Source organism: Budorcas taxicolor, chromosome 10 (genome assembly GCF_023091745.1).
Source record: "Budorcas taxicolor isolate Tak-1 chromosome 10, Takin1.1, whole genome shotgun sequence".
In the NCBI taxonomy this organism is placed as follows: Eukaryota; Metazoa; Chordata; class Mammalia; order Artiodactyla; family Bovidae; genus Budorcas; species Budorcas taxicolor.
The window spans coordinates 21380313-21392893 of NC_068919.1; positions in this window are offsets into that span (position 1 = coordinate 21380313).

Consider the following 12581-nt stretch of genomic DNA (forward strand, 5'->3'; position numbering starts at 1 on the left):
AGTCACTGGTCAGGGGCCTGGAAGAGTGGAGGGATAGGTGTATCTCCCTCAAGGATTTAAGTGCCCTTTCCGCACAGCCAGGCCGGCCTCGTCTTCCGGCTTCACCCAGGGAACTTTGGGACTTCCTAGCATTGTTAACCGTCCCCTTTGCCATGTGCTTGTGTCCCCCATCAGGACCTCACCGCTGGTGTCCTGCGTGTCATCTGCCTCTCCAGGAGCTTCCCACCACATAGCTCTTCATCACTGACTTGATTTTCCTCCCTTCCCTCACTTTACCATTATATATTTTTTTCATTTCCCTGTTTTGTTTCACCTCCTTTTTTCCCCATCGCCATCTCTAATGATCTCCTTTGCCTATTCTTCACCTTTGTTCCTGTAATCTGCCCTCTTCCTCCCTTTTCTGTTTGGTCACCCTGTTTCTTGTATTTCTTACCCTCTCACTCAGCATTTTAACTGCAGCAGCAGAAGATACCAGGGAGCAAAGGGGCTGGAAGAGTTGGGGAGTATGGTTTGTGAAGGCACATAAACAGGCCAAGAAATCAAGTTAATGGGCTTCCAGGGGCATATCACCCCTTCATCAGTCAGAGCCATTATGTTTCATTCACTGTCAACTTTGATTTTGTAAGGGGACATTCTGTGGGACTCAGAGCTCCACGCTGCTTGGTTGCCCCTTGTCCTCCGGTTCATTCTAGACCCTGGTGGCTTTTTCTCTACTTTCTAATTTGTCTTCTTCCTGGGTCTTTGATCTTATCATATTTGGATTCAGTTTGCTTCTTCAGGAAGCAGTTTTCATCCATGTGACAGAAGCTATCTTATGCAAAGGGCCAGAAAGGTGGATAAAGAGTGGGAGAGTTTACCTTGTTTTAAGCTCCTCATTGTTTTTCCAGACTTCAGAGGCTTGAAGGGTAAGAGGAGGAGGTAGACATGGGCAGAAGACGGAAGATTTCAGAGGTGAACAGCGACAGAAAGGAAGAGGAGAGAAATAAATGCACAGGGTAGAGAAATGCATGATGTGAGGAACATGCGAAGGAAGAGAAGAAAATTCATGCAGGATGGGGGCAGGGGAGGAATCAAGGGGTGATTCATGAAAAATTGGGAGAATGAAACAAAAAATGAGTTAATAATGATACAGAAGGAGACAGGGAGAGAAAGGATAGACTATTTCTCAAGAGGAAGGTCAACAGAAAAAGCAATATGAAATGAATAAATACAGTGTTAAGATGGGGGAAGGGAGGAACTGAAGAATAAGATGAGGTGGGAAAACAGTATGGTACAAAGGGGAATGGAAGGCAAAAAGAGGACTGGTGAAGCAGATCAGAGCTGCACAGAGCTTGGTAAGGAAGAGGAGAGGATGAGGTATCAAAGGAAACAAATGCCTCTGGTGTGAGAAGGACACAGCATGATGGATGCAAAGAGAGCGCCGCGGGAGGGGCAATTTGGAAAAAAGGCAGAGCAGAAATACCATTGGGCGAATCCCCAAAAGAGAGAGATGCCAAAGGAGAGGAGAGGAAATGCAAAGATATGTGGTGAAGAGGAGAGATCTGGCTCATTCCGTTGGCCAAATCCTTCACTAACCTACTGGAGGCCTTTGCATTTCATTCCCAAGTCAGGGCAACATGAGCACAGAGATTTAAAAAACACTAGAAATTCCCATTTACTTTAACTGATAAGGAACAGGAATCTTTCTAGCCCCTGAGCACCAAAGACCTACAGCCTCTGATGTCATAAATTGCTGATGTTGCCTTGGCAACCTGACAGGGTTCCTCCCTCCATGATGTCAGAGCAGCGGGTGTTACCTTAAGACCCACAGAGGAACAACTTGCTGCTTTGCTGGGGAGCTATACACATATTGGCGAGGGCCATAGTCAAATCTGTAGGATTCCTACATTGGTAGCTTGACCTTGCCTCCCTGCAGCTATTCTTAGCTCTAAATGAAGTCTTGTTTGTGGGCACCTGAGGTTTACTAGAGCCTGCAGGAGCAAGAGAAAATTATCTCAGGAGACAGGGGCATTGAGGATGGAACGGTAGGACTGAAAAACAGGCAAAGAAGGAAGAGAGTGGAAATGGGCAGTTACAGAATGTGAAAGGAGAAGGGCTTTGTGAGCAGGAAGGAGAGTTACTAAAAATGTAAGATGAAGCTCGCTTTGGGCTTTGGGTTTAGGAATGGACACGAAGCTGGAAATGCAGATTAGAGGGGATAGGAGCCATGTGAGAGCTGTGTGAAACAGGGATACAGGAAAAGGAAGGATCTTGAATGGAACTTGGCTGTGAAGGTAAAAGGCGGGGGGGGGGGGGGGGGGACTCTGAGAGAAGCTGTCAGTGAGAGACCCAGGGTTAGTCCTGATGGCCATATGAGCAGGCATTGCCTGTGTCTAGCTTCTGATGGTTTTCTAGCACCTAGCACAATGTCTGTCACACAGGGGATGCTTAATATCTATTGATCAAGACAGTGAATAAATAAGAGGAGGCTAAGGAAGAGGTGCCCGCCTTCTTTTCACCCCAGCTCTCAGGCCTAAGTCTGCATAAATGGGTGAGTTGAGAAAGCAGACACTGGAGGAAAGGACTGGAAGGCAGTTACCAGAAGTGCCTGTGAAACCTGAGGCGGAGAGAGGAGATACTGGGTCAGGGGCACACTCAGAGGCATCCAGGGCTGATTCTAGGGGCTGATCTGGGGAGTCTGCAGAGATCCTGGGAGAAAACATGAATGAACAGTCTTAGAAGCCCAGGAGGAAGATACGGAGGAGGCTAGAGAAAAGAGGTGGTTTCCAGAAAAGGTTAAGAGTTGTTTCTAAAGACAGATTCGGAGATTTGAATTGGAAGTAGCATCCTTAACCCACCCCATTCCCAGTCATGAAACCACAATGGAATCTGCCATATGTAAATAAATAAATATACACGCATGCATGCACACAAACATGCTAGCCACAGAGTTCGTATCAATACAGACCCAAAATCTTGTCCAAATCTAGACAATTACAAGGAATTCAGTGTTGGCCAAGTGAAAGAAGCACAGACTTATATATGTAAGAAGCCCTGAGAGGGATGGCCTTGACATCTGGCTATGCATTGCGTTGTTGGGAGTCTAGAGGTATAGAGTAAAACAGGAGATGGCAAGAGATGCACAGCTCATCACAACTCTGAGATCTGTGAGCAGGCTGCTAAACACAGAAGCCGCAGAGGAAAAGGATGCACCCAATCAGGAATTATAACCTGTGACTGTGGTGAAGAGTCAAAAATGCCCTGAATGGATCAAAGGAATCTAGGAAAGAAGCCCTGGAGGAGAGGCCGCAAACTGGGAGCCCTGAGGGAGAGCCTGTCTATAATAAGAATGGCCAGGGCAGCTGGAGAAGGGTCTGGCGGGCGGGGGCCTCCAGCGAGGACGGTGGCTGCTGGATACACTGTCAGCCGCTGCCATGGACTTGGGCAGCTCATATTTTGCAGCAGGCGACAGGCTGTCGACACGGCGGTCCTTTACCTCACCGTTAGAAACTCATTTCATTGATTTTTCCATCTTTCTTCTCTGGCTTCTCAGTCATCCCACCACTCACTTTTCCAGAGCCCCTTGCCTCTCTGTGGAAAGCTCCAGGGGACTGCCTGCCCACCACCCTGCCTCTCCACCCTAGGCCAGTGAGATAGGGTGAAGGATTTAGAGGTGCCTTTCAGCACCCTGAGGTAATCCCATTGGCTCTCACTGCCCCCTCATATAGGCACACGTGCAGACCAGGGCCTCTGTGTCCAGTTGTCTAGGGTACCCAGCTAAGGGGTTGACAGAGCCGAGATCTACCTGTTCTATCACCAAGCCGTACATACTTGCAAGAAGATACCTTTTCCTAATCTCTCCCAAGACAGCATGGCACCCCCTCAAAATATCTCTTTCAAAGTCAAATGAGAGAATAGGAGCTGCCTCTGTACTGAGGCAGGAATACAAGGTTCCAGGTTGGGAATCACAGCAGGGCCATCCACTGGAACAGTGATGGCACTGAAGTAGCGCGTGGTTTCTGCAGAGAGAAGAGGGCATTCATATGCAATGTCTGGTCCTGTGTAGCGTGTGGAAGTGCGCAGTTGGAAGGGCAGGGGTGGGTGAAGAAATGTTTACTTCATGTGTAGATATTTCCGCCGTGCCTCCTCCAGTCACAGCCAGCTACCTTCAGTTTCTCCCTTTGGGGCTGGGATTGGGCTAAAGGTCAAGAGTCAATTGTCAGTCATTTGGCTTCTCAGTGGAGTAGGGCAGAGGGTGGGACGGGAGTGTTAGTCTGTGTTTCCCTGAGGAACTGATGGGGTGAACACCATTTCCATCCTCAGATTTTTCATTCCGTGTTGTCGGTGACCCCTCCCACCCCCCACCCTGAGGCCCTCTGGCCCATCTTTCTCTGGACTTGGTAAGGTGGTTTCTCTGGGACCCAGTGTGTCTTGAGTCTCTGTGTCTGGATTCTGCTGCTTGCCTTGACTCAGGCGCCTGTCATCCTCTATCACAGTTGTCTTCCTTTCAATCCAGCCATTTCCACCTTCTGTATCACTTTTCTTGCTTGTACCACAGGCTCCTCCTTCCTTCCATTCCCAGCGTCACCAGGCTATGTGGTCTTCAAACCTAGAGATAAATCCCAGTGCTTTAGGGACAGGAGTGTGCTTGAGGTTAGGAAAAGGGAAGACTGAGGAAGGCCAAGACAGGGAGTCAGGGGAGGCAGGGCAGGGAAGAGTGGGAAAAGAGGAAACCGGCAGAATAGAACAGGAAAGGTAAAAAGGATGTGACCTGGAGCCAGGAGAGCCGGAGGGAAGGCCACAATTTAAATGAAAAAGGAGGGCGGTAGGCTGAGGCTGCGAGGACGGGGAAACGGAAGAGAAAAACCCGGAGCCTGACCCCCTGCAGAGAAATGAAGGCCGCGAGGAGGAGGGAGGCCGAGTGGCTGTGGGAGAGGCTTAAGGCGGAAAAGGCAGGCGGCCGGCTCGGCCTCCGCCTCAGTCCTGAGTTCAAGCCGTGCCGGCTCTGACCCTTGTGGGAGGAACTGAAGTGGCAAATTAACGACGATAATGAAGTCACTGCTCCTTGTTTGTCTTTGCAGGTTTCCCCTTGAGATTTGTCCTTTGGCCAGACGGGGCACCGTGGGGGAGGGGAGGGCCAGCAGCAGGGAAGGGCGGGGGAGGGGAGCGGAGAAGGGGACGGGGAGATGGAGACGCAGCGGACAGACAGACCCGGGGGAGGCAGAGGGGAGGGGTAAAGGAAGCCAGGAATGGAGGAGAGGAGGGCAGGGGAGGGAAGCGCGGAAAAATGGGAAGCGAAAGAACAATGGGGAAAGGGAGAGGGAAGCCTGGAAGGAGGAGCAGAGGCCCGGGAGGGAGAGGAGCGGTGGCAAGGGGAAATGGCGAGCCGGAGGGGAGGAACGTGGCCGGGGCTGTGGGAGCTGCAGCTGGCGGGGCTGGGGGCGGGGCCTCATCTCCATCTCTAATGGCTGTGAAATGAGGTTAGCTCCATTAGAGGCGGTGAGAGTGTAACGAGATCACACTCATTAGGGCTGGGCCATCCCAGTAATTACCACCACCCCAAACACGCCCGCGCCAGCCGGGCCACCGCGCACAAACAGGCACGCGGCAGCACGCCGGCACAGGACACCCCCACCTTTGAACGGGAAACCCAGGGCCCCAGGGGGTGTAACCGAGAGCCTGGGGAGCCCCTTCGCTAACCCCGAAGAGGTGCCCGGACAGGGCTATAGCCAGGCCCTCAGCCACACATAAGAGCAGAAAGCAGTAAACACACACTCCCCAACTGAAGGAGTTAGGTAGGTGGATGAGCAATTATCGTTCCCATTTATTGATCACATACAAAGTGCCAATCTCAATAATGATCATCTCAATGGGCACAACTCTATAAGGAACTATTCCCCATTCTATTTTTGAAGAAACAAGCTTTAAGCAACACACCCTGAGGACATTTAAACCATAGGGAACAGAACTAGAATTTGATTCCAGACAATACCATACCTTTTTTTTTTTTTTTCTGAAGTTCATATACTATTGAGACTTACCTGGTGGCTCAGACGGTAAAAGCGTCTGCCTACAATGTGGGAGACCCAGGTTCGATCCCTGGGTCGGGAAAATCCCCTGGAGAAGGAAATGGCACCCCACTCCAGTACTCTTGCCTGGAAAATGCCATGGACGGAGAAGCCTGGTAGGCTACAATCCATGGAGTTGCAGAGTAGGACACGACTGAATGACTTCACTTTCACTTTTCATATACTATTACAAATACACATGTGTAGACTTTCAGAATTTATCACAAATCTGTGGTAGCTATCTCCATTTCACCTCCAGTAGCCAGACAGACACAAACATGTACCCAGAATGGCCAGGGCCCCTGCACAGACAGCAGTGTGAATAGCACTTCCTGGAGGTGCACAAAGCAGTGGCCTGTTGTGGCCCATCTTACTGTAATAACTGGGAGAAGGCCCTGACAAGCTCAGAGAAGAGTGTGACAGCACGTATGCTCAAGGCAACACACACCAGGGCAGAGTAGCACACTCAGACTCAATGATCTCATTCAAAATACTTAGCAGCCCAAGCTTAAAGGCTTACAATTAACTTGAGAGCAGAGTGCTGGAGCCAGGCTACCTGAAGCCAATCTCTATTTTCCAAGTAAGAGACCTTGAAACTTACATAACCCGTCTAAGTCTGCTGCCATGTTTGTAAATGGGAATGACTAGCGGTATCTATTTTATCAGAGTGTAGTGGCAGATTAGGTGACGTGATGCTTCCAGAGGGCTCAGCACAGTGCCTGACACATGATAAACATTATTTATTTATTTATGTCATGATAAACATGATATTATTGTTGTTGTTTTAATAGTATTTAAATAGTCATTACCATCACAAGGGTTCATGAGAATCAAAGAACGAGAAGGATTTTATATACACAGCCATTTACAATGGTATCCTTCCAAATAATTCTAGAAGAATTGCATGTAATTCTGTTCAAGCTCAGGGAGATCAAAGATCTTTCACAGAGGTCCCCCGTGTGAGGATCAGACAGGATCCGGAATCTGAATTCAAGGGTACAGCCCCGAAGAAGAGTTCAGAGCTGACTTGGTGAGGTTATCTAAACCTGGGTCTCTCCAGTGCACCTGAAGACCACACAGCTCCGCACTGCTTTCCTCACACCTGCAGCATCATTGAGGGAGACACACTGGCAAGAGGCTCCTGTTCTCTCTGGGACATCCTCAACTCCAGCAGCCGGCACACTGCGGCACATCTCAGCAAAGTGACGCAAGTGTGCACGGATGTCCCTCTCCACTCGTGGTTTTAATCCGTAGCTTCCCTTTTAGCCCCGTCTCCTCCCTCCCCCATCTTCTTCTTCTCAGCCTCTCCTTTCTCCTCACACCCCACCCAGTTCACTTCTGCCCACCTTCAGCATCTTGCAAAGTGTAAGAGATAACCTCTTTGCTCCATCCTTCTCACTGGGGACAGGCCCCTGCCCAGTATGATGCCAAAGCTGGGAGGTCTTGAGACTCGGGTTGCAGCATTTACCTGTGCAGATCAAGACCCAACTCCCTGCCCCTTCCCTACCTCTCCCTCCCTTTTCCCTCCCTCCGCTTCTCTGCCTTGGCTGTCCCTTTCTTCACTCTCTCTGATACTCCTTTCCCTGCCTGCCTCAATCCCTGCCATTCTTATTTTCTCACTTTTGGACAAAACTTCTCTTGCACAAAGTAAGCACTCCCTAAATGTTGGGGTGCCGGGGAGAGATCTAAAAGAGATAGGTAGAATTAAAATGGAGGAATAGGAATACCTTTTTTGTTGTTGTTGTTTTCTTTTAAATATAGAAGGTGAGCTTTAGAGACAGAGGCAGTGATAATTTTAATGCAGGGAGAAGACGTAAGAGTTTTGATCCAAGTGTGAACCTGGGCAGAGCTTCCAGTCTCTGGTCAGGGATAATGGGGTGTATGTAGACCCAGCCATCAAGAGGGCCTGTGAGAAATGAACACTGCTGCTGGGCCGACTAGATTGAAATCCTGCTCACCAAAGACTCTGCCCTCAGTTAAAGGGCAAGACGAGAGGAAGAGGCCAGGTCAAGAAGGGGCAAGGCCAAAGGAAAACTCTGGCCTAGCTGCACACATCTTGCCCAGCTCTTCGGGGAGAGGTGGGGTGGGGTGGGGGGCAGTGCAGGGAGAGCCAGAGAGAAGGAAAGGAACTGACCTGAAGGGCACCAGTATGGGCACTTTTCACGTTACCTGCACTAGTCTTCACAAAAGCCAGGTGAGGACAGCTGTGTGATCCTGCAGATGCACTGGAGAGACCCAGGCTCAGCAAAGGACACGAAGCCAGCTCTGGACCCTTCTTCTGTGTGAGCACTCTAGAGGGCCAGGGAGTTTCCAGGTGAAGCAGACTGGATAAGTAACTTACCAAGGTTACACGGCTGGTGAGTGGGGGCAGCCAGGACTGAACCTGGGTCTGCATGAATCCTTAGCCCCTGTTCTTCCACTGCCTTAGAAAAGATATCTCCTCTGGTTAGAATTTATTTGCTCTTGGTACCAACTGATCCCCCTAAGGTGGGCACACAGACTCCCATCTTCCCTTTCCCTCTGTGGCTGCCTCTTGAAAGCAACAGGTTGAAACCAAAAGGAAAGGCGGGGCAAAGTGAGTATGGAGGGGGCAGCCTGGAGTCAGGGGTTTTGGAGAAAGGAAAGGAAAGTTCCCCAAGACGGGCTCCAAGGAAAGAGAATAGATGGAACAATTGAAAAGTTGGCAAACAAGTCTAGAGGGCTCTGACTGGAAATCACTGTATGCAAATTGTAAGCAAATATGTCTGGTGCCCTCTGGCTGACTTTGCTGGGAAAGACTTTGCCCTGCCAGTGGATTTGAAGAAGTGAGGAGAGGAGGCTTTGTTTTTAAAAGGAGGGGAGCTGGGAGGAGAAAGCCACTCTTTCACCAGGCAGGCCTGTCCCCTCCTCAGCGATGTTCCCTTTGTAGCCACTAGGGGGCACTCCTGTTGCTTTCCCGCTCCAGCTCCGTCCGAGATGGGAGGGGGCTCCAGCTCCAGAGGGAGCGTCCCTGGCCAGCCTGGCGCCACGCCTCTTGGTGAGGGGCACATTCTTTCCTCAGGCCTCACTATTTTGCTCCTTCCTTTGCCCTTGTCCCTTTGGCTTCTGTTAATTCTCAAGATTCTGAAGTCTGTTCTGCCAAGTGTGGTCTCAGAGACCCCTTTGCAGTTTTCCGCTTCACATCCAAGCCTTTCTGTCACTCTCGTAACATCTTCAGTAGCTCTCAGGTCCTACAGGCTGTACTGAAGGTTCCTGGAAGTTCCCTGGCTTCTTCCTGTTCCAAGTACACAGTATCTGCCCCCCTGAACAGTGAGGGCATATCAAGAAGTAGGAATTCTTGTCCAGCTCTTTACAGGTTGCTTCTCAGCCCTCCTCCCGTTGAGGAATATCTGTTCAGAGATTCTCATGATGGGGCACCTAGCAGCACCCCCACCCCCGAAATTTGAAAGCACTCCATCCTTTCCTTCTCACCTTGAGGAACAGCCAGGGACCGGGGTCTGCACCGAGGAAGAGAGAGGCAATACCAAAACCAATCTCTTCTGTCCCCCCCAGTTTCCTCTCTATCTTCCCCTCTCTCCCCACCCTGTGAGGGAAGGGAGCGTTAGGGAAGGAGATGGAATGGAGGGGCAGCGAGGGGGCTCTGGAGACTGAGGGCCATTTTGGAGCTGGAAGATTCATCTCCGGGGATGACTACACCCTCAGAACTCTCCACCCTCCCTTGGCTCCAGGCCTGCCTCCTCCCATCCCCCTCGGTGGCAGCAGCCTTGTAATTTAAAGCTCTCTCTGTCGCCTCTAATGTGATCCTCTCATTTTATTGACTCTCTCTGCCGTCTGTGGCGCCCCTTCACATCAATCTCTGCTCTAATCACACCGCCGCCACCGCCTGCTCTGTCTCCCCTAACCCCTCTCCTTAGGGCCCCCGGCCCTCGCCTCTACCCAGGCCCTTCCTTTTGGCTGCCCCCAGTTCCACCCTGCACCTGATGTGCTCTCTTCCTCCTTCCGTCCTCCACACACAGGAATGCCAAGACCTTGGAGGGCTTGCCTTCTCCCTGGCCCCATAGATGTACCCTGAGGGAGAGGAGAGGCCCTTAGGGAAAGCCTGAAGCCACAGCAGGGATGGTCGCGGTCTGAGGGAGAACAGGACTCTGGTCCTGGGGTGGTGAGTGGGGACCTGTTATCTGGTTCCATACTCCAGTCCATGGGCTCGCAAAGAGTCAGACACGACTTAGAGACTGAACAGCATCTCCAGAAGGAGGGGAAAACTGAGGTCCAGATAGGAAGGGCAAAGAAAGGGACACAGATTCAGAGCGGGGCAGAAGAAAGGATTGAGGCGGAGGAGAATGGAAGGAGGGGGAAAAGTGAAAAAAATAATTGCTGCAGTTAAAGGTTTGTAATAAATAGTGGGTGATGGGAGAAGCACAGAGAAGAAAGGGGGAGAAGGGAGTGGGGGGGGGGCGGAGATGCACTGAGGCAGAGATAAATTTGCAATTGAAATTCTTTCCTGTTGAGGAGGAGGGGGAGGTGGGGAAGAGATTTGCAATTTTAAACAGCTGCAGACCTACCCTCCCTCCGCTGATCCAGGTCTCACCCACTAGCTAGCCCAAAGCTAAGCTCCTTTGGTTTCTAGCTGGGAATGAGCTGTCTTTTTTCTGTCCTGGGAAGTAGAAGCTTGGAGAGAGGATTTGGGGCTTAGGCCCTCGTAGCCCTCCTCTGCAGTGTGATATAGAGTTGTGCGTCTGGGGCTAGGGAGAATCTGCTGATGGATGTGAGGTGGGCCAGCAGGGACACGGCACCCACCAGGTTCAGCCCTCAGCGTCTTTTGCCAGGCCTCAGTTCTTCCTAGCAGGTGAGCCCCATTATGGGGGTGACAGTGGAATATCAGGCCCTCCAGCCCAGCACATGCATCCCCCAACTTCCCTCTGCTCCCCAATGATTCCATAGGAGGAATGCCTGTATCCCACAACTTCAAGGCTTCTGCTTTCTGGTTATCTAAGATAACACCCCGCCCCTACTTCCAGTTCCTTTCCTTCCCTGTTAGTTCTCCACCTCCCCCCCACCCCCCATCCTTGGCCCAGGTGCTGATTTGCATTTTCATTAGCATGCAGAGCCAGCCCCACGCGGGGCTCCTTAATGGCCCCTTCCCTGACTTCATGCCTGGCTGGTCCCCGAGGAGGAGGAGGAAAGTGGGAATGGAGGCTTCCAGGCTGACTGGGGCCAGATGGAGGACCCATTCCAAATCAAGGAATCTGAAGGTGAGGGTAAGAAGTGGTCCGAGCAGGGAGAAGCCCCACCAGCCCCACCACTTCCTGGAAACACTCTGGCCTGAGCACTAAAGGTTTAATCATTAGGGACCTGCTAATATTACACACTGAAGAGGAGTTAGGACACGTGGGACACTGGAAGAGGTATGGGAAGGTGAGGCGTGGGAAACTGGAGGGTTAGAGGGGGAGGGAACCAAGATTAAAAAGGTTGGGAGCAGCATGCAGGGCTGGGTAGTTTTAATCAGCTGGAGGGTGCTCAGGAATCCTGGTTTCTAGACTTGGAGGCTCATTTTGCCAGTACTCTGTCTGAGGGCCAGTCCTGGTAGAGGGCGGAGCCCAGGCCACAGCTTTGGGGTCTAGCTCTGCGCCCACCAGTCCTTTTCTAGTTTTACCTTGGAACTTCGTGACAGCAGCTCATTCAGCCTCTCTTTCTTGGTTGCCTCATCCATAAAATAAGGTTGTTGTGAAGTTAAATGAGATAATTGATTAAAGTATTTAACAGTGCAGGGACCATAGTATATGTACCTTGACAGCTTAATATTATTACTGTTATTATTTTTTTAATCTCTGGGGAGGAGGAGGTTTATCTCATACAAGCGTCTGTCTTTCAACTGGCCAAGAAGCTCCCACCTGTGACCAGAGATGGAACTGGAAGGCATCTGAGAGGAGCATGGTGTCTGTGGGCCAGAGGAAATTCACTATGGCCTCTCTGGCAAGAGGATCTTGACTTAGGGAAATTACCTGTTCAGTGTGTAGACAATCTGAGGGTCTTTTCCAGAGTTTATCTACTCAGCAGATATGTATGAATATGTGGCAGGCACCTTTCTTGGTACCCATGATGAAACAATCAATAAAGCAGAGTCTCTGCTCTCATGGAACTTAGTTTCTAGAAGGGAAAAATAAGGAAACCAGGAAATGTCAGGTAGTGATAGATCTCTGGAGAAAACAGACCCCCCCCCCCAGGCTGTGTTAGCTTCTGTAGAGAGGGGAGGCCTGTTGGAAGAGGTGCTGTTTAAGCAGACATGACAAGCAGCCATGGGCAGAGACTGGGGGAGGAGCACGGCGGGCAGAGTCGACAGCTCCGGCCAGCCGCTACGGTGGGAATGAACTTGCTGTGTTTGAGGAGCCAAGAACGTCAGTGGGCTGGCGTTGGCCAGCCAGGTTGGGTGGAGAGTATTAAAGATGTGCTGGAAGTAGGCAGGTGCCAGATCAAATAGCCCTTTTTGTAGATCAGGAGTGGTGTTTGGGTTTTATTCACAGTGCAGTGAGAAATCACTGATGGGCTGTAAGAATA